The sequence below is a fragment of the Drosophila serrata genome, unplaced genomic scaffold (genome assembly GCF_035046125.1).
Source record: "Drosophila serrata isolate PLE 108 unplaced genomic scaffold, ASM3504612v1 contig_171, whole genome shotgun sequence".
Lineage (NCBI taxonomy): Eukaryota > Metazoa > Arthropoda > Insecta > Diptera > Drosophilidae > Drosophila > Drosophila serrata.
In genome coordinates this window covers 403,008-424,274 of record NW_028257069.1, presented here as the reverse complement: position 1 = coordinate 424,274, position 21,267 = coordinate 403,008, and positions in this window count along the sequence as shown.

Genomic DNA, 21,267 nt, shown 5'->3' with positions numbered 1-21,267 from the left:
CACATGAATAATACAATCGGACTGAAAAATTTTAATATTGGATGCCTCCATTAGGCTTATGAAAGGGACTTCTGTGAGGTGATCAATTATTACCGACTTCAAATTATTGTGGTTAAAACTAGATGGATTTATAATTTTGCCTATTGCAAGCGTGACAGTGGCATTAAATTTTTAGCCTCGGTTATTAATATTTTTTTTTTTTTTGTCAAGAGGACCTCATACAAATGTGGAGTGTCAACCATATTGTTTGATTTTCTTTCATGATTATGTTAACTGCCACTGTCAGTAAATTATTTTGAGTTTCAATATTAATGATTACCTACCTGTTATTGGATTTAACTAGTCTGGACCCGGACATTTTTAGCATTTGAAAGTGGATCAGGATTCATCTGGGGTGCCCGCTATTGCCTTAAGTGCAATGCCTAGGAAGTCTAAGCTCCTGACAGTCCTATGGTGTAATTTTAATTTGGACAGTAAATCTCTGATATGGTTTGTGTCAACATCTAATAGCTTTCGCATATGTAATTCTCGGAATAACTCGGACAACCTAGCAGTTTCTTCTATAGTCATTGAAAACTCTTTAAAATTACTTGATTGCATCAACAAATTTCTCTGTTTTCACACCAGTGCGACTGGGGATGAATTGGGCGTGCGAGTAGTCGGTCAACTAAGCATTGACTATGGCTAACATTATCAACACGATTGCCGTAATCGTGTAATAAAACGATTGATCAAATCTTTTGTGTACATAATAGGGTACGAATGGTTAAGTGTAAGGTGCGTGTAGAGGTTGTGTGAGGTTGTCCTTATGAACCATCCTCCCTCTAATGAGGACAGACGTTCCCATGTCTGCTTAGACACGTTCTTCTATGTCCAGCGCTGTTAGTTTATTCCCTAACCTTTTGTTATTTTAAGGTATAGCTTTTCGCCTACCTCAAAAATTCCGTTTTGTCTGGTTGGGTTCCACCTTTCTAGAGAAGCCTTTTGCGCCTTTCCGATACTGTGTCTTATTTCAATTTTTGTTAGTTGTCGGCTGAGTACATGGCCTCTATAGGTTGCAAGTTGGTGACTGAGTGCAATGTTTTATTGTACTCTTCCATTGCTCTCATGACGAGCTCATCTGTTTCTTCAACTTTCTTGTCAATTGTCAATTGTTAACTAGTTAACTCTGTTAGTGTGCTGTTGAACTACTGTGTAAGGGGGGTGCGTTAACAATATCTATGTCATATTTGTTTTTTAATAATGACGTTATGGTCTCCGAATTGAAGACTGCCTTATTGTCGCAGTAAATTATTCTGGGTTCTGGGAAGAAGTTCACCAGTTGTATATAATGGTAATGCTAATGTTTGTACAACGGCGAATTTATTAAATTTGTCGATACAGGTTAAGAACAATTTCTTGTCTGTAGAGTAGATGTTAATATGCTACATTTCGCCAGCATACGATCGGATAGATGTGAGCCCCAACTCCTTCTTCTTGGGATGTCTTTTGTATTTCGCCTGTGTGCATGTTTTGAAGTTTATGACAACTTCATTGGCGAGTTTCGACATTTTTGGAAAATAGTAATACTGAAGGATCGGATCTCATTTTCCTGAGCAACCCTGTGGGAGCGGTTGTGCTCGCTCGTTGTTATTTCAATTTGCTCATTTGAATCCGTGAAATCATTCACGAACTTTTTGAAGTGTCAGAGTTTGGTTGCTGAGAATTCCATTACTAGGGTGTGATTTATGCATGCTAAGGTGGGAAAGTCATAGTAAATGGCGTTCACAACATCTGCGTTTCTTTCTTGAGTAAACCAAGCAGAGAGCCTTTATTGTCAAAGAGGATAATATGGTGGTTTTTGCTTCCGAAAACTATAAAATATCGCCGCAGAGGTTGTGCTGCTTCTTTCGGAACTATTTGATTCCTGTAGCAGTTTAAAGGTTTATCAGGAGATTCAACCGTATAGGCCAATGAGATTTTACTGTGCACAGTGGCTACGTCGGAATGGGGTTCGTTTTGTATTTCTTTCATGTTTTGACGGGACAGGGCGTCGGCCACAAAATTTTCCAGGTTTGTAGAAAATTTTAACATTGTGCTTTTCGATAACTGCTTTCCATCGTTTAATTTTCGCGTTAGAATTTCGTTCAGACACAGCGACGGTGAGCGTTTAATAATCAGTAAGAATCCGGATTTCTTTGGTGCCATATAGATAATTTTGTAATTTTTCTAAGGCGCAAAAAATTGCTAAGAATTCTCTTCCTTTTGTAGCGTAGTTTATCTTGCAATCTTTAAATAGTCAAGATATCATAGTAAAACGGCTGCTATTTTGTAACTGGACTGAACCGTTACCGCTTGCTGAGGCATCGGTGGTCAAGTCAAAAGGGAGTCTGGATAGGTTAGTACGAAATCTTCTGATGGAAAAATGTTCGACCGAAACCTTCTTTGACATGTGTTTACTAACCGTACCATTCTCTTTCTTCAGTATGGAGGTAAGTGGCCTAGCTATGGCAGCGAAGTCTTTAACAAAACTTCTGTAGTAACTGGCAAACGCTAAAAAAGACCTGAGGCTGAACAATTTTTTTGGTCTAGTGTACTCTTGAATGGTTTTCATCTTTTCAGGGTCTGTTTTGGCTCAGTGATGTTACAATGAAACTTATGAGTTCAACAAGCTTTCATCTTTCCAAGAGTACGGACGTGTTTTTTCTTACCCTCTCGATTTTTGTTAAAGTTTGTAAAGTGCTAGCTTTTGCATATTTTCCTTTTTGGGTCGTTCTTCGTTTTGGTTCTGTTTCGTCGCAACAGCTAAACGTTTAAGTTATCTATCTTCCACACTTTCCTGCTCTCTCGCTCTCGCTGCACCTCTTATTTTTCTCCTCTTATCCAACGCTCTCTCTTTTATTTAAAAACAGCGGTAAGTCATCATAATGTCCTCCAAGTTTTTCTGTTTTGTAAAAGCCAGCAACAAGGCCATTAATGCAGGTGATCTTACCATCAGCTGCTGCATGTGCGAAAACATCACGCACGTCAAGTGTATCAATGGTAGCTCCATTTTTATCTTCCATTTATTGGAACCACCTTTCCGCTATTCAGATCCGTTCCAGTAGACTTTTGGATAGAGACCAGTTGGTAGTCCTAGGAGATTTTAATATCCCTGGTGCAATTTGGTGCTCAAATAATTCCACCTACACCTACACAACATGACTTTATCGCTGACTTGTTTGACATTTCGCTGTCTCAAGTCAACCATGTGCGAAATTCCTTACAGCGCTTGCTTGATCTTTGCTTCGTCTCTGATCCTGCGAGAGTCAGTTTAGCAAGGGTGGCGCCTCTGACGCAGAATTATTAACCTTCGAGGAATGTAACGATGTTGAATTCCTCTGTGTGAAGCTATCTATCAAAGGTAGCTCCATTTTTATTACCTGTTCCTACATACCTCCACTGTCGGAACTTCCTATTTATTGGAATCACCTTTCCGCTATTCAGATGGTTTCCAGTAGACTTTTGGATAGAGACCAGTTGGTAGTTCTAGGAGATTTTAATATCCCTGATGCTATTTGGTGCTCAAATAATTCCACCAATACTCTCCATACACCTACACAACATGACTTTATCGCTGGCTTGTTCGACATTTCGCTGTCTCAAGTCAACCATGTGCGAAATTCCTTACAGCGCTTGCACGATCTTGTCTTTGCCTCTGATCCTGCAAGAGTCAGTTTAGCAAGGGTGGCGCCTCTAACGCAGACTTATAGAATACATCTGACCTTCCAGCCAAAAGACTCTTTCATTAGTTCATTGGTCCGTTCTATACACGTGCACTGACATGGCAGTTACAGTGAATATTTTTCCTTCCCGGCTTTTATTTGAAAACTAGCTGACCCGGCAGACTTCGTACTGCCTCATCCTGAAATACTGGCTATTTATAAGGTTTAAATTTGATATTCACAGACACACACTGTTAAAATACAATCTGTTAATTAATTTAAAGCTTTCTCATAAACTATATTTTTTGTTTTGTTTTGTGGTGCGTAAATAAACAAAGAAGACGGTTTTCCGACGCGCGAACACGCGACGTATAATTGTCCATGCGCGAAACAGGGAAACTCCAAGTTGATTCCACAAACTTCTAAAGACTGTCCTTGCGATTTATTTATGGTCATCGCAAAGGCCAGACGCACTGGAAATTGTAACCGTTTAAAATCGAATGGTAAGTCCGTTGGAATCATCGGTATCCGCGGGATCAAGACATCCTCTCCTTTGTATTTTCCTTTTATGATTGTCGCCTCAATGACGTTATTCATCAGTCTTTTCACAGCCAGTCTTGTTCCATTGCATAGTCGAGGTTGATTAATGTTACGCAGCATGATGACAACTGATCCCACTTTTAACTGCAAATTGTGAGGTGGTAATCCAGGCAATTCCAGTGAATTTAAAAACTCAGTGGGATAGTTGACTACGTCATCCTGGTTCATTACGGTGTCGACTGATTTGAAGGAAACCAACTGTCCTGGAAGAAAATTCTGAATGGTCGCATTAAGATCCTCGACATCTTTATTTTTCGCTGCTAATATTGCTCGTTCACCCAGCCAATTATGGTTATTGAACTTTTGCGCTATATCTGGGAAAACTCGCTGAATAAGTTCCACTTTTGAGTCTGTGATGTGACAGAAATCTGTAGGTAATGTGATGAATCCGGTCGAGGTGTCCACTGCAACTTTATTATTTCCAATGTCTAACAACTGCTTCGCAAACACATATGCAGTTTCATCTTGTTGCAAAAATACTCGCATGTTAGTTGTTAAGTGGAGTGTCTTTACGTACTGCCACAAATTTGATGATTTTAGGCATGCATTTAGTTCAACAGCAACAGTTGATCGGGGAATAACTGGAAGAGTCTGACGAAAATCACCTGACAACAGAATCATGGCCCCACCAAAAATATTTTGGTTGTCACGAAGATCTTTCAACGTTCGGTCCAGTGCCTCCAGTGACCTCTTATGGGCCATTGTGCATTCATCCCAAACAATCAATTTGCATACCTGTAGGATCTTGGCCATTGCGCTATTTTTGGCGATGTTGCAAATTGGTGTTTCTGTGATTTGCATGTTTAGTGGTAATTTCAAGGCAGAATGTGCAGTCCGCCCGCCTTCTAGCAGAGTTGCAGCTATTCCAGATGAAGCCAACGCTAGAGAAACATCATTTCGCGATCTGATCCTCGCCAAAAGCAATGAAATTAAAAACGTTTTTCCGGTTCCTCCGGGAGCATCAAGGAAATAAATTCCACCAGATCCACTGTTCACAGCTTCTATCAAAGTGTCGTACGCAAATACAAAAGTAATCCCGCCCATGACTGCAGAGGAGTTCCTTAGATCCTGTAAGGTTCTGTTCATGGCCCGTCCCGGCTTCGCACGGGCATTAAACATTACATTTAGATTTGTCAATTTTAACACATTCATAATAATAATAATAATATGACACAAATTCATCCTTTATTATTATTTTATTTTTTCAATTATTGAGGTCATAACCCTAAAAGAAAATACATTTATTTTGTTAGAGCTTCTCTGTAAACAATATTTGATGTTGTTTTATTTTGTGGCAGTAAAATAAATTGATTTTCAGGGGCTCCGACTCGCGATAGACCAACATACAGTTGACCATGAGTAAAACATTTATTTCGCAGATTGATCCCTACTAATTCGAAGGTTTGGCCTTGGGACTTGTTAATTATTAATGCGAAAGATGTTTTTACCGGAAATTGAAGCCGTTTAAATGGGATTGACAGATGAGTTGGGATCATCGGTATCCTCGGTATATGCAGCTAGTTGACCACTTGCTGGGCCAGTGATAATAGTTGCTACAATTAAATTGTCCTTTAACTCCTTAATAAGCAGCCTCCTCCCATTACACATGCTTGGAGGGTTTAAATTTCTTAAAAGCATGATTGGGATTCCGATTTTTAACGTCAATTCATGGGGTGGCAGTCCAGAAGGGTTCAACGAATTTAAAAATTCCTGTGGATAATGGACTGCATCTTCAATATTCGTTACAGTGTCGATCGATTTGTATGTTTTTGTTTGGCCGGGGACTTTTTGAACAATCAGATTATTTATTTCATTGACAGTATCATTCTTAGGTGATACTATAGCCCGAGAACACAGCCAATGGACGTCTCTTTCGTGCAAATTCTCGATATCAGGGTATACAGAATCTATTAAATTTCTTCTTTCAATATGTTTTGAATGTTTGACAGGAAATGCTTTGATTCAGCTGTCTGCCTGTACATTTTATTTAGAAAACGTTTGTATGGGAAAAAGAAAAATACTGTTTTGAGGATTTTCCCGGCAATTAATCGAATTTTTCTCACCTTTTAAACCTTCCCTAGACCTCCACGAATAATTCAAGACCAAGATAAGATAAATCCGTTCAGCCATTCTCGAGTTTTAGCGAGACTAACGAACAGCTGTATATTTTTATATATATAGAAGATACTATCGCAAATTATGATCTGGCAATAGCCGATCTATTTTCGAATTTTTTTGTCAAACAACTTATTCAAGCTCTTCGAATTTACATCAGGTTTATTCCTACGACTTACGAAAGCTCTCTTCTTTTAGATCTTCATCGGGTCAAGCCAGTTTATTCGCCAGGTCCCGACGGAATTCCAGGCTGTGTGCTTAGGTATTGTGCCGACGCCCTGTGCTATCCCCTTCTGAAATTGTTTATTTTGTCCTTTGACACCTCCCACTTTCCCATTATCTGGAAGGAATCGTTTATTATTCCTCTCCAAAAAAGAGGTAGCAAATTGGATGCCAGCAATTATAGAGGAATCTTTAAGTTGTCGGGCATCCCTAACCTTTTTGAAAACATTATCACCCCTCACTTACAGCACCTTTGTAGATCAGTTATTTTTCCATGTCAACATGGTTTTATTAAGCGAAGATCAAGAACAACAAATCTTTTGGAGCTCTCTTCCTTTATTATAAAGGGCTTCCACAATAATTGTCAGACAGATGTAATCTATACTGATTTCAGTAAAACATTTGACTCTGTTAACCATTCTCTCATCGTTAGAAAACTAGATTCAATGGGTTTTCCAAGTGATCTTCTTAATTGGATCTCAAGTTATTTGAATGGCAGGAAGCAAAAGGTCTTCTTTAAGAATAATTTATCCAATATTCTAAGGGTTTCACCTGGTGTCCCGCAAGAAGCCATTTGGGACCCTTATTGTTTACATTATTTATAAATGACCTGCCCAAAGTCTTGACTAACTCCAGAGTACTTATGTACGCGGATAACGTCAAGCTTTGCGTGCAATACAATGACGTTGCCTGCCAGTCGGAGTTACAAACAAATCTTAATAATTTTCAAACTAGGTGCCGTATAAACTTACTAAACTTAAATGGCTCGAAATGCAAGCAAATGACATTCTCTCATGTCGTTCCTAAGCTTGCTATTTATACGCTGAACTGTTGCTCTTTGGAAAGAATTAATTCTGTTGATGATTTGGGCGTCCGCTTGGACCCAAAACTTGACTTTATTGATCATATTTCGTATAAGGTGAATAGAGCCAGGGGTGTGCTTGGATTTATTAAACGGTGGTCGAAGGAATTCAATGACCCCTATGTTACTAAATCCTTATATACTTCTTTAGGTCGTCATATCATAGAATATGGTTGCTTAGTCTGGAGCCCACAGCACGGCGTCCGTAGTAAACGCATCGAGTCGGTTCAAAAGAAATTTTTATTTTCCGCTCTACGGGCAATTTGTTTGTACTGATCGCAGTGCATCAACGTACAGACAAAAAAAAAAAACAATAAAAGAAAACTACTTTCTTTGAAAAAACTCTCTATAGTGCCACTCTTATGTTGGCTTAGCGCAGGCATTTACGAACTGTGTCACCGTGTCGGCAGCGTTCTCAGAGAAAATTATTACGTTGTCTATCTGTTCGCGAAGCACATATTCAATTGCCCCTTGAAAGATGTAGACGGCAAAATTAATACTTTCCTAATTTTACGAAAAATATGTCTTTTTTCGGTCCTCTTCGGCCAGATAAATCTAGTGTTATCCTGGCTTCATGTCTAGCCTTCCCTAAGTTCGCTAAGATCATAGGAATGCTTGGTTTAGGTTAACGATCTACAATGGTCAGCTCATTCAGTTTCCTGAAATCGATCACCAGTAGTTTTTTTTTTTTTTGTTGCCACCGTTTTCGGAAACTTTTTTGTCAACAACTCATGTTGGGATGTTGAATGGCGACCTAGAAGGCCGGATAATACCATCCTTTAAAAGCTGTTCGCATGGGATATGAAATGTAGTTTGGAATATATGGGTTCGTTAGTCTCAGTACGAATCGTCGTAATGGCCGCGGTGTTATATGAAAGCGCCTTGTTAGAGTCCGAAAACACCGATTTCCTCTTAAGGATCATTTTTCATTCAGCTTTTGAGGCAATTAAATTATCGATGTTTGTGAAATTCACTTTATCGCATTCTTGGTATTGTTGCTGTTCATTTACGTTTCCTTACCTGATTACGCGTTGTCCAATGTAGCTCCGGCCGTGTTTATGGAATCAATTAAAAAGAAAGAAACCTTAAGGCATACAATTTTCTTTTACTCTACTGAAGCTACTGGAACTCACATTAAATGGGGAGTCGGAAAGCATCTAGTTTTTTAGCTCCTGTACGGGCTTAACATAATTTTTTGCCGCTCAAGGATCTATGAGGATTTGTAATGTCCTTTCCGCCAGCCTTCGCTCAATGAAGGGCAAGCGGGACCTTCCTTTAAAAAATTAATTAGGTCCTTGAAATCAAAAGAGTCACTGTCGTACTCGATTGTACGCAGTGCGGCCGCAATCGCGTCTTCATAATCAGGATTTTAATCCGCATTGCTGGTCCACTCGATATTGTAGACACGCTGGCGCCTTTGGTCAGTCATTCGCACGGAATAATTTGTCATTTTTGGTGCCGGTGCATTTGAGGACTGGAACATTGTTTCTGAGATCTGACTTGGTTTGTATTGATCTCACCAATTCTTCTGTTTACGCCAAGGGTCGTTGGCGAGATTTTTGCTTCACTTTTTTATAAAGTTGGAATTTTTTTCTGAGGCGCGGTCGGCAACAAAGTTTTTCCCTTTTCTTGCGGGCGCATGGTGTTGACTCATGCGGAAATAAGTATTTTGATTCCTCTGCTCGAACGCTTTAGCATATGTGGCTGTAAACATATTTCGTTCAATGCTGGTCTCTGCCTCCCTCAGGGGTTTTTAACTGGAAATAAATACATGTACAGCGTCAGCTCATGCCTCTGCATAAAGCATTGGACCCGTTCAGTGTGATGTGCCATGACTTCAAAGGAGCAGTCCAATCTAGCCAGAATGGTGTCAAAGTATAGCACGGTATTGTGAGTAACTAGTAGAGCTTGCGCTGATGCCTTAATTAATTTTGTTTCTTATAATAGTGACTGGTTGGAATTACGCGGTACTACCGGATATGGTTAAAATAAATCATAGGCATCGGTGGCAGATTGCCTCTATGCCACATATTCGTCCTGTATTCCAAAAATCTGGAATTAATTGTACTGCTTGTGACAGTATGTCGCACTGTCTTATGGGGCCCATCCACAGTAGAACATGTTTGCCGAGCATGTTGAGCTGGACGAAATTTTCATCGTTAGTGGTAGTTATCGCGTACAAATTTCGTGTTCGTCGAGCCGCTCGAACGAAATAGATTTCATTCTATCTTGCTTGTGTTCGCAACAACATGCTCGACAATGTATGGCAACGTTGGCACGAACATCATTTGGAGCAAACGTTTGAAGCGATAAGCGACGAGCGGCTCGGCCAACATGTTCTACTGTGGATGGGCTCCATTACGTTCGGCTCCACCTGAACCCCCAAATTTTAAACTGCTAACTTCTCTGATTTTCCCTTCAAATTTGGCTTTAAATTTTTTTCCGGACCGGACCATTTATTAACTCTTCTATAGCGCCTGCGCTCATTGTGCACGAATTATTTACTTCTGCCTGCAATAAATGATATCTTCCGCGTTGTTGGTCATCTTTACAATCACTTTTGAAATCTCACAGAGCCATAAAATAATTAAATAATAATAATATTAAATAATAAAGGAATAAAGAGGTGAGTCACTCTTTGACAATATTATTAGTAGGAACGTTACGGTATGCAATAAGGGTAATACGCAGACCTTCATCTTTCCGAGCACTGAAATTTTTAAGGTTGGGAAAAGGTGTTAGGTCTCACCTTAAAAATAGAACATAATAAAAATAAAAAAATCAAAAAAGCTTTTGGTAACGAGTCGGACGTGTTTTCTTTCGCTCTACCTTCGCTTAAAGTTTTCACCGTGAATATTTATTCTAAAAAGCCCAAATTTTTGGCTAGTGATCAGTGTTTTGGCGATTCTTTATTTACCCACAACATCTAAATCATCTCATTTAAAGACAGTGACTTTAATTTCCGAAAACATCATCGGCGAAAAATATTCTTTCGCCTTTGTTTTCTTGCGCCGTGTGTTTATCGATATTTGCTGCGCCGGTCTCAGTGTTGTTGTTGCTGCAATTGATCTGCAAGCCGCGAACAATCACACAATCTCATACTTTCTTGAGCTGAGATAAAAGCTTATATTTTTCTCTCGCACTATTTTTGTTTAGATCGGTTCCTTCGCCACTCAAGTTAATTGCCCTTCTATCACTTGCGCGTTGCTTCAAACGATTTATTATTATTTGAACATAATGTCAACTTGCTGTGCCACGGATTGTCCACATAGCCGCAAAATTACTTCGCAGCAGGCCACCGTTTATTGTTGGCTGTGCACTAATGCCGCACACCCTGGCTGCGCCGATCTTGGGCATGTTGGCCCGCACATCGCCGACCGCATACGGGATCACGCTGGCTTGGATTGGACGTGCCCGAGCTGCCTTCATATTAAATCTGAAATGCGGATTTTTATGAGACAAACTCATTTGGAGTTTCAATCCTTGGCGGCTGGGTTCAAGGATTTGGCAAGCCGTTTCCAGAAAACGGAATCTTTTTTTAAATCTATGACACTGATAAGTGTCACGCCAAATAACAACACGGGACCTATTCCTAATAATTTTTTGCCAGTTGCAGACCCTTCGAGCCCCCTTTTGCTGCTTAGTCCACGCAACCCACCCAATGGTCATACCACGGGTGTTGCTGATGACTCAGCCGGCGATGTCGCTGCGTCGGGTCAAGCAGCGAATGCTTCCCCTTGCCCTGGACTAGCTGATATCGTCGCATCTCCGACCTTGCAGCCAGTCAACGTGGATCTGGCATCTACGTCGCATGCTGCTGCAGCAAGCAAAGCCCTGCTGGCCTCAAACCAACAGAAGGATGCTTACTTTGCGATCGGCCCGGCGGCCTCAAGTCAACTGAAGGATGCTCACTCTGCGATCGGTCCGGCGGTCACCATCGCATCTCCTCCGACTTCTATTCCCAGACTACACCATTCAACTATCTCTGGTGCCGCCCCAAGGAGTCCGGCGCCTCTTACTGGCGTTGCCCCAAAAAGGCTAGTTTTGTCGCTATTCTTTTGAGCAACAAATTGAATGTTCCTTTAACTGAATTCTCTGTCTCAAAATTCAATTTTAAGCAGAAACGATATATTTCTTCTTTTAAAATTGCATTTTCCGACGCGTTATATAGTAAGGTTCTTAATGCTTCCGTACATTCTATTGTTCATGAATTTCATTACAAGAGCAACTCTCGGGCTGGAGTGCCTCTGACTCCCTCAACCAGGCCTCCAAAAAACTAATTAACTCGTTTTCTTTGCACTATCAGAATGCTCGTAGTTTTTTGGGGAAATTAAGCAAGCTGCACGCTAATAGTGCCTCCTTGGCAACGTTATTTCTTTCACCGAAACGTGGCTTAAGTCCTCTGTTTCTGATTGCGAATTATTCGCTGGCAACTATATTGTCTATAGGCGCGACCGTCAAATGCGTACTGGCGGCGGCGTTCTTATTGCCATGAAATCTGACCTTATTTCTGAACTGGTTCCCATAACCTACTCAGATAATACTTTGGAGTTTGTTGCGGTTCGTGTTCAAGTTCACGACTATTCTCTCTATGTATCATGCTTTTACATCCCACCATGGTCTGACGCTAGTATTCATCTGTGCTGTCCTTAGTCCAGGGAATTTACTCAACTCTGGGTGTTAATGACCATTTAATAGCTATGGGCAATTTTAACCTTCCTTCCATATCTTGGATGCAATCACCAGACACCAATTTTCTGGTTCCCACTGCAGCTCATGACTTAGTCCAAGGTGTTATTGACCTTTCTTTGGGTCAATTGAACTACGTCAAGAACTGTAATGATAAAACCATGGACCTTATCTTTGCGTCCGAGTTCGCCAACGCCCTTGTCTCAAGAATTGACCCTATCTCCTATCCTGAAGATGCTTATCATCCCACTCTGGAGATATTCTTGAAGCGTTGTTTCCTTTACTTCCTAGTCTAGAAGTTGAACCGACAACTTTTCGCTGCTTCCGCAGAGCTAATTTCAATGGCATTAACTCCAATTTATCCCTAGCTGATTGGACTTTTTTGGATTCTCTAGACGACCCCAATAATATGGTTATGCGCTTTTATGATATTTTATATTCTGCCTTTGACATTTATGTCCCATCTTTTCCTTCACCTGACGCGTCTTACAAGCCCCCATGGTTTTCTCGTCGATTTTCTTATCTTAAAAACTTGAAGTCTAGGCTTCACAAGAAATTCACTAGGACTGGGTCACAGGTGGACCTTTCTAGATACTTGACAGCTCGCACAAAATTCTTAGCCCACAATTCTGAATGCTACAGAAACCACCTAAATCGGTGTAGGAATGAGTTCCAGGCTAATCCTAAGCAATTTTACGCGTTTGTTAATTCAAAACGAAGATCCCAAAATTTTCCTTCTTGTCTTCATCTCAATACTGAGTCCGCGTCTAACAAGCCTGATATAGCGAACCTATTCGCAACATTTTTCCAGTCTACGTACTCATCCATTGGCTACAATACAACCTCTTCGTATCCTTATTCTCTTCCACTTTCTAATTCAATTTTCATGCCCGCTATTTGCGAAGACGATGTTTTTCAGAACCTCAAGACACTAAAACCTTCCTTTCTTCTGGTCCTGATCGCGTTCCTAGCTGTGTTTTGAGAAACTGTGCTGGAGCTTTATGCCGACCTCTGTCAATTCTTTTTCAGATGTCGCTTCGTCTTTCATTTTTTCCCAGAAAGTTGGAAGGAATCTTTCATCATTCCTCTCCATAAAAAGGGCAGTAAATCTAATATCCAAAACTACAGAGGAATTGCAAAGCTTAGTGCTATTCCGAAGTTATTCCAACTTCTGATTACTGCGCAACTGCAGCACCAATGTCGGTCAATTATGTCCCCATTTCAGCACGGCTTTATGAAAAACAGATCAACGTCTACAAACCTTCTTGAATTTTGTGCTATCATAAGAAACGCTTTCAAATTAAATTTTCAAACGGACGTTATCTTCACCGATTTCAGCAAAGCTTTTAACTCGGTAAATCACCTACAATTACTAAGAAAACTTACGCTTTTGGGTTTCCCTGCTTTATTGACTAACTGGATTGCAACATATTTATCCAACCGGTCAACGTGTTACCTTTAAGTGCTCTACCTTGGGCCACTTCTGTTCGGCCTCTTCATCAATGACTTGCCTGAAGTGGTTCTACACTCAAGTGTGATGATGTACGCAGATGACGTCAAAATATGTTTCCCATTGACGAACTCTCATTCACACAACCTTTTGCAAACTGACCTCAATAACATGCAATCCTGGTGCATTAATTATCTCCTCTTTCCCAACATCTCCAAATGCAAATTTATGTCATTTTACCGGAAGAATTGCCTGCTCGCCAATTAGTCTATATGTAGGTGCGTGCGATTTTGAACGCATCTATACGGTAACACCTCTTGCCCACGATGGCCGAACGGGCTATGTCCTTGACCATCTCGATGGAATCGAGCGTGGACCTCCTTCTCCGGAAACCGAACTGGCTCGTCGAAAGACCTCCGGACTCCTCGATGGCCGCAGCCAGTCTGGCTGCCACGATCTTCTCGTACACCTTGCAAGTGGTGTCGGTCAGGCAGATCGGCCTATAGTAGGATGGCTCCCCCGGCGGCTTTCCCGGCTTGAAAAGCAGCAGTAGCTTATGCCTTTTCCATCTCTCAGGAAAGATTCCCTCCTCCAGGCACTTGGAGTACATGGTGGCAAACTCCCTCGGGTGAAGCGCGATGGATACTGTTCACGGCAGGAGGCCCTTCGCGGCGCCGCCTTTGTCCACCGAGTTTCCGAAGCTTTGCCGCTCTTGCACTCCCGCAAGTCGGCTCTTCGCGCACTGCTTATCGGGCTTGTATAAGCGCTCCCGCGCTCCACTCTTTGGCACCACGCGTCCTCTGGCGTTGGTCAGGACCGATCCCCACTCCTGGGCTTAAGCATAGAAGTCACCTCCGACTATGAAGTTTTCCATTCTACGTAGATCACTGATGAGGTCCTCAAGGATCCTGCTGAACGCGTCCAGCGGGAGTCTAGGCGCCAGATAGCAGCTATAGATTTGGAAGCTTCCAACTTCCGCCCACACGAATCCATCCGCTGCCAGGACGTTGGACATTCGCCGCTGGCCGTCGCCACAGAGCCAAAGGGCCGCCCTGCCGGAGCGGTCCTTGGCCCACTCTCCTACCTCTCTAACCCTGTAGGGCTCGCTGATTATGGCCACATCCGCCCATACCTCGCGCACAGTCTGCGTCATCAGGTCCTGCGCAGAGGTTTAGGTTGAGCTGGATCAGCTGCATTTGGATCTTGAGAAGACGAGCCCGCCATTTGTGCCCGGGATCCTTTTTCTGCCCGGCTGATAATTTTAGCTCTCCAGGGCCGACTTCTTTGCTGGAAGTGCAGACAGCAGCCTTGTGGGCGGAGGCTTCGGATCGTCACTGCACCTTCACTCAGCTGATATTGGTCTGCGAAGGCTGTGTGGATCTCGCTCTCTGTCGTGATCGCGTCAAGGGCACGCACTTCGGCCACTTCGGCGTCGCCAAGGACCTGAGAGATGCTGTCCCTCATAGACTCGGCGCTCTCGCCCTCTGTCTACCTCCAGGAGCAAGTTACTCCTGGCCGTCCTACGCACCTTGCTGACTGCCCCTCCAAGGTCGGTCAGCTTGCTGTCCTCCCTTCTAGTAACCAGCGCCAGGATCTCGCTGTAGCTTTTCCCCGTTGCCTCTACGATCACCACATCGGGGTGGACTTTGCGGGTCTGCTACTTCCTTCTGACCACGGTGCTCCACGAGTCCCCGCCATTCACTGGCACGGGATCAGGTGTTCTTGTTGGTCCTGCCGAGTTCCCTTTCCCTTGCTCTGGTGCCCGAGACTTTGCTTGACCTTCCGAATACCCCTCGCCGACGCTACAGGGGCTGTAGCCTGGGTTTGTGGGGCTCGCGTCCGCCTTGGGACTTCGCTACTCGCACCCGGGTCTGTCGGCTGGCTGACCCTTCGCCACGGCTCCGTCTGGACTGCCCGGTCCGGTTCGGTCTTGCTTATGCCAGGCTTGACGCCTGGCGCGGTCTGAGAGCACTTGGCGCAGACTCTCTCCCGAGCGTCCGGCTTCCTGGACTCCTCAGGCCCTTCGGCCGACAGCTCAATGCAAGGTTTCAGCTTCCGTATCTCATCAAATCGACTTCATGGCGATATTGATGTGGCGCACCTTCTTCTCGTGAACAAGGCTGTGGAGCTTTCCAAGCCTGCAGACGCTCTCTGTGTGCGTAAGCGCCCGCTCCTTGTCCTCCTCTGTGTCGGATGGGGGCACCTCAAGGGCACCTTTGCTTCTTTTATGAAGCGTGCCCCTGGGACCGCTCACCGGCCTGGCCGGGTCCCTGCCCCTTTCCGCTGAGTCCGCGGGATCGCCGGTTTTCCTCCCCGCCGGCGCCGGGGACGCCACGAGGTGTGGGGGTCGGGCCATCAAGCTGCTCTTCCTGAATGCAGCAGGATCTCCCTTGCCCATTACCATCTTCTGGCTTGGTGCAGTACCTACCGAAGCGGCCAAATCAGCCACCGCCACGACGGGGTGTGTTGGAGTGTTGGGAAGGGCCTCACAAGTATATGAACCCAAGTGAATGTGCATATTCCCTCGCGCTCCAGACTAAGCGAGCATAGCTACATATATACTGAAGAATACATAACCGTCTCTCCGTTGTCGCTGTAGGTAGCGGAAAAAATCAATAAACTTTAAATGATTACAAAAAATAAATATACTTTAAATAATTACATGGCGACCGTGACAATCTTACTATTATCTTTGGATGAAAAATGTATAAATGGAATATCACCAGCAACAGTGACATGAAATCGTCGAAGAAAATATATATAACAAGAAAGGAAGCTAACTTCGACATGCCGAAGTTTATATACCCTTGCAGATAAAACTTCGATCACTTGGAATCCAAACAATATAAATTATATATATTAAGGTTAAAAAACAAGAAAGGAAGCTAACTTCGGCACGCCGAAGTTTATATACCGTTGCATATAGAGCTTCAATGACTAGGAATCCATACAATACAAATTATATATATTTATGTTTAAAAACAATACCTGCTTTCATTTTATTCACCTATACATATTATATTAACAGTTTTACATTCACAGATTTGCTCTACATCTACATGAAATGGCTCCATCTTTTGATTTGAGCAAATTCTGTTGAAAACTGAAAATGTTATAAGTTTTATTTGTATTGATTTCTTGATCGTTCCTATGGGAGCTATATGATATATAAAATACATATATAAAATTTTATACAAAAATGTAAAGTAATATAAAATGGCTTTAGCTCAAATTTGATCACATTCTGTTGAAAACTGAAAATGTTATTATTTTTTTTTTTTTTTGTAAAAATTTTCCGATCATTCCTATGACAGCTATATGATATAGTCGTCCGATCCGGTTCGTTCCGACTTATATACGAGTGAGAGTATATAGAAGACTAACTACAAAGTTTCATTCAGATAGCTTCAAAACTGAGAGACTAGTTTGCGTAGAAACGGACAGACGGACATGGCTAGATCGATTCGGCTGTTGATCCTGATCAAGAATATATATACTTTATATAGTCGGAGAAATTCTAATACCCTGCAAGGGTATACAAATGGAACACCATCTGTGACCGTGAAAAAGGAGTGGAGAATATTGACTGAGACCATGAATAAAAAAGTGAAGAACCAATGACAACAAAAAAAAATAAAAAAAAACAATTTTCTTCAACATCCATGAAAGCCAGCTCACAATAACAACAAGGAGGAAATCAGCGGGCACCGGGATGGAACCGTAAAATTTCGAGTAAGCCAAAAGAAAGAGATAAGTAAAAGAATAGCACACATTAAGTGACTATTATATACAAAAAAGACGCCCGCATGGGCAACTGCACAAAAGTTAACTGATGAGCTTGATTTTTTAAATGAAAGCCTCCAGCTAATGTAGCCGAATACCGCAACTCACTCAGCAAATATTTAAATAGTAAATGAAACACTAATTAAAAAACCACCATCCACGAAACCTTTGCCGAAGAAACCAGATGTCTACCCAATTGACTGTCCTGGGCTATTATGTACTGCAACATGCAAATCTATGTGAATGAGACCAACGATCAGTCCGAAAACCTACACCGGTTCGCCTGAGCCGATAGGCCACGGACATCTGCAGCAGAGAAACAAACAGCGCGAGGGTCAATACGCTACTTTCACCTTCGAAGGAACGTCGGCATAGCCGACCGACGACCAACTGACGCGGAGGACACCGGGAGCCCAACAGAAAAGCAGCAGCCTGTGCACCCAGCACCGGCACCGTATGACGCACCAAGTCAGACCAAGGAAGGTGAACCGACAGCGCTTCAAAGAACACTTTATTTTCTATTGCACTGCATTTCAAAATTTTTTTCATTGCACTGCGATGTATTTTTTTTTTCATATATTATAGAATTAGATATATTGTAAAATTAGAAGTATAGCCCGTAAAGCTATGCGAAACAATGGGTAGGAAAACTGTAAACTTTAATGCAAAGCAATTCAATAAGCAAACTTGATGAAGATTTTCCTAATAATTTTAATTATACTTTAAATACATATACATTCAGAATGGCGCTAGTAGACATTGAAACAGTGCATTCCACTGCTTATATCATTATTGAAGTAGAGTCAAGCTAAATTGATTTACAATTAGTAAATATACTACTGATAATAATTGTTGTTATAATTTGAGCCAATTGTTTTTATAAATTATACAAGTTGCATAATAAATGCTAAAATGTAGTAATTTAATTTGTTATATTGAGGAAATGAAGTAAAATAAAAAAAATCAAATATAAATAAGACTATGGCTAAACTAAATACAGTTGGAGAAACTTATAATGGAATGGAATGATCTATGTGAATAACTAAATAAAATGAAAATTGACATTTGTAATTTATATAAAGCACACTCAAAATAGACCAACTCAAAAGAACACTATCAAGAAACATGCAGAAATACTAGAAAGCAAAAATTCGATTTAGATATATGTATCAATTCCAAATATACTTCACACTTCTGTAACAATTGCAACTGATAATGAACCGGTATCCACAGAACCTGCTGACTTTGAACCAATATAGTTAGAAGAGCAAGAAGAGTTAGAGCACTAAGCAAGAAATACATAGAGAAGTCAAACAGTACAAACAAGTACTATCACAAAAACGGCTGAGCCTGGAACCCCAGAGCACCCGAACGATATGTCTAGAACCCCAGAGTTCGTTCGGCAATTTCGAGTTCGAAACATTCGTTCGAAACCGAGCACAACAAGAATTAACTTTTCAGTGGCAGATCGACCGTGGAACGATGAGCAGGGGTGCGTTTCTTTGCGCTGTGCCTTCGTTTCTGTGTATATGTGTTTATGTGTACAAGTGCTCGCACGTTTGTATGCGTGTTCAAATTTCTGCATGCAGAGTCTTTTTCAAAGATTTTGGACGGCCACAGCCAGTGCGCCGCGGCGCGGCTTACTTGCTTATGACGTCACAGCAATACTTAGCGGATAGCGCTTGAATTGGGGGACAAGCATGCACTTGTACACATAAACACATATACACAGAAACGAAGGCACAGCGCAAAGAAACGCACCCCTGCTCATCGTTCCACGGTCGATCTGCCACTGAAAAGTTAATTCTTGTTGTGCTCGGTTTCGAACGAATGTTTCGAACTCGAAATTGCCGAACGAACTCTGGGGTTCTAGACATATCGTTCGGGTGCTCTGGGGTTCCAGGCTTAGCCGTTTTTGTGATAGTACTTTTTGTACTGTTTGACTTTTCTATGTATTTCTTGCTTAGTGGTTAGAGTTACATTCAGAGTCAGAAGAGTTAAAAACAAACCCCAAAGTAGACGAGCAAGATTTGAATACTATTTATTTTATTTACTATTCTAGCAGTTTTAATATCGGATCTGGAAGATAATACAGATACTAGTACTAGTTCAAGCATAATGGAGAATGAATTCATTAATCATATCTTGGACGTTGATGCACTAAGGTCAGTACATTCAAGTGGCCCGTATGACACCAGGCACGTGCCTGTTTGGCTTAGGTGTTAGTAGACGCGATGGAATATATAGGACAGAATACGAGGAAATTGACTACCGGCGTGCTGCCAGATTGTTAGCTTGCATGCTTACTAAGTGTGTTAGAATTAAAGATTTTAATTTGGGAAGGGTATCTACGTTAGAGATTAGTGTGTACAAATCATTATAATTTGCACATAGCACTCTAAAAGGTTCATGCAGTTCGAAGGAGGTTCTACCAATGGGATATAGGATCTAGTAGTTCTACATGGTACATGGAAATTAAGCTGACTCAACAAGTCTGCACTTTCCACATCACCATGTATAAAGTTAAAAATAAAGGTTATTCCTAACATCGTTCTACGATTGGCTAATGACGGTAAGTTTATTAATAGGAGTCTACTAGAGTAGGAAGGTAATCTTTGGTTTGCATCCCAATTTAAACCGCGTAGAGCGAAAAGTAAAAAGTTCTTTTGAACCAACTCAATGCGTTTACTATGGACGCCGTACTGAGGGCTCCAAACGTAGCATCCATATTCTAGGATAGGACGAACTAAGGAAGTATATAAGGATTTAGTAACATAGGGGTCATTGAATTCCTTCGACCACCGTTTAATAAATCCAAACACACCCCTGGCTCTATTCACCATAGACGAAATATGATCAATAAAGTCAAGTTTTGGGTCCAAGCGGACGCCCAAATCATCAACAGTATTAATTCTTTCCAAAGAGCAGCAGTTCAGCGTGTAAGTAGCAAGCTAAGGAACGTCACGAGATAATGACATTAGCTTGCATTTCGAGCCATTTAAGTTTAATAAGTTTACACGGCACCAAGTTTGAAAATTATTAAGATCTGTTTGTAAATCCGACTGGCAGGCAACGTCATTGTATTGCACGCAAAGCTTGACGTCATCCGCGTACATAAGCACTCTGGAGTTGGTCAAGACTTTGGGCAGGTCATTTATAAATAATGTAAACAATAAGGGTCCCAAATGGCTTCCTTGCGGGACGCTAGATGTAACCCTTAGAACATTGGATAAATTATTCTTAAAGAGGACCTTTTGCGTCCTGCCATTCAAATAACTTGAGATCCAATTAAGAAGATCAGTTGGAAAACCTATTAAATCGAGTTTTCTGAAGAGAAGAGAATGGTTAACAGGGTCAAATGCTTTACTGAAATCAGTATAGATTACATCAGTCTGACAATTATTAGGCAGCCTTTTATAATATAGGAAGAGAGCTTCAAAAGATTCTTCGCTTAATAAAACCATGTTGACATGGAGAAATAACCGATCTACAAAGGTGCTGTAAGTGAGGGGTGATAACGTTTTCAAAAAATTTAGGGATGGCCGACAACTTAGAGATACCTCTATAATTGCTGGCATCCAATTTGCTACCTTTTTTGTGGAGAGGAATAATAAACGATTCCTTCCAAATAATGGGAAAGTGGGAGGTTTCCAAGGACATGGTAAACAATTTCAGAAGGGGATAGCACAGGGCGTTGGCACAATACCTGAGCACACAGCCAGGAATTCCGTCGGGACCTGGCGAATAAACTGGCTTGACACGATGGAGATCTAAAAGGAGAGAGCTTTCGTTTAGGCTAGGACAGAAAATTAAGTTTGATTTGGGTATGTCGTAGGAATAGGTCTGGTGTAGATATGAAGAGC